Raw genomic sequence first — 2,087 nt, 5'->3', positions numbered from 1 at the left:
TCAGGAGCTAGCTGGAGTAGAATATTTTTGGCAGATGGTAGGAAATGAGATTACACAAGGTAGATTGGGGCTGATTGTGTAGTGCTTTGCAAGACTGGGGTGTTTTGATTTTGTCTCATATATGGGAGCTTTTGAGTGAGAATGAGAAATCAAATAACAGTTTCTGACTATTAATCTGGCAGTGTTTGGAGGGTAGACTAGAGAGAGAAAATATTGGAAGCAGGGATAATAAAAAGCTCTAATAGTCTAGTTACGAGATGATAGAAGCTTGACTTTTTGTGGTTAAGTAGGAATGGAATGCATTTTAAAGAAAGAGTATTTGTTGTTCATACATGGGAAGTTGAGAGAGAAAGCAGAGAAGACTTTGAGGTTGTAAGTGTAGATGAATGGTTGCATAATACTGGTATCAATATCAGAAGCTGGAAAGTAAGGATGTTGAAGGTAGATTGAAAGCAAGGGTAATGAATTTGGTTTAAGATAATTTGAATACAGGGTGATAGAATTGTTCATTATCTGAAAAACAGTTTGTAGTTGTTAAAAAGAAAATTTAACAGTAAAATGTTGAAAGTGCAAGGTGCAAGTTTTCCTGTCAGGGAGTCCCCCCATTATTATTTCCCCAGAAATTACCACTATTCGCTGCTTGGTGTACCACTATTTGACTCTTCTTATGCGTATGTAAACATATGTGTGTGTGTATCTGTCATTTATACTCTTCACCATGCTGTGAGGACAGATCTAACTTGTCCTTTTTAATGTATAGTATAGATAAACCTTTATTTATGGAAGTTTAGCTTATTTCTGATTTTTTCATTTTTTTAATTAAAAAAGTCACAAAGAAAATTCTTACATAGTAATTACATTTGGGTACTCATCCAGCTATTGTCATAGAATAAATTCCTAGAATTGGGCCAGGGGATAAGCAGATTTATCATTTTGATACAGGTAACTTTGCAGAAAGCTTACTATAGATGTGTGCGTGTGTGTGTGTGTGTGTGTGCACGCGCACGCACGCAAATTAACGTATTTTTAGTGGTATGAGGGGAAAGTATATCATGCGTGTGGGTATGGTACCTACTGGTGATGTGTGTTGGTATATTCTAGCTTTATTATTCAAAAAATTAACATATTAAAAAGTAATGAAATTGCAAACATCAACTTGGAACAGGAGAAATCCTCCTGGTTTGGGAAAATACAAGAGGGCAGTACACATATGTTTGCATAGAAACTAGAATTGGAGATGAGGTAATGGTGGTGGTGATTGAGAAAGGGATATTCTGAAATTAGTGAAGTCCTGGAAAGTACGTCTAGTGAATATTTCAGTGCCAAGAGGGAAGGAGATAAATCATTTTATTTTCCAGAAACTTTCAGGTCTTTATAAATTTTATTTCTGTGAGGACTTAACTCTCATTTTAGGGTAGGGGTCAGTGAGAATGTTTACTGGAAGTTAACTGGAATACAGAGGAAAAAAATATTCATTTTATCTTGGAAATCTTTCTTTCACTAGTAGTAGGACTAAAGGGTAACTTGATTTTTCTAATGTAGTGTAAGCTTTTAGCTAATTAAAACTAAAACCTCATAATGCCTTTTGATGATATTATTAGAAAGTATTAGATATGTTTATTGTATGTTTCTGTCTCTTAAAAATTAATTTGCATCAAAGAGCAGAATCAAAATTACATGCCAGGGCTTCCCTGGCGGTGCAGTGGTTAAGAATCCGTCTGCCAATGCAGGGGACACGGGTTCGAGCCCTGGTTCGGGAAGATCCCACATGCTGTGGAGCAACTAAGCCCATGCGCCACAACTACAGAGCCTGTGCTCTAGAGCCCGCGAGGCACAACTACTGAGCCCGCATGCCACAACTACTGAAGCCCACGCACCTAGAGCCCGTGCTCCGCAACAAGAGAAGACACTGCAATGAAAAGCCCATGCACCGCAACGAAGAGTAGCCCCCGCTTGCTGCAACTAGAGAAAGCCTGCGCACAGCAACAAAGACCCAACACAGCCGAAAATAAATAAATAAAATAAATAAATTAAAAAAAAATTACATGCCACTTTTATGATCCAGTTTATTAACTCCAAATGTATAT

The sequence above is a fragment of the Lipotes vexillifer genome, unplaced genomic scaffold, assembly GCF_000442215.2.
Source record: "Lipotes vexillifer unplaced genomic scaffold, Lipotes_vexillifer_v1.1 scaffold180, whole genome shotgun sequence".
Classification (NCBI taxonomy): domain Eukaryota; kingdom Metazoa; phylum Chordata; class Mammalia; order Artiodactyla; family Lipotidae; genus Lipotes; species Lipotes vexillifer.
Note: the sequence above shows the minus strand (reverse complement) of the source record.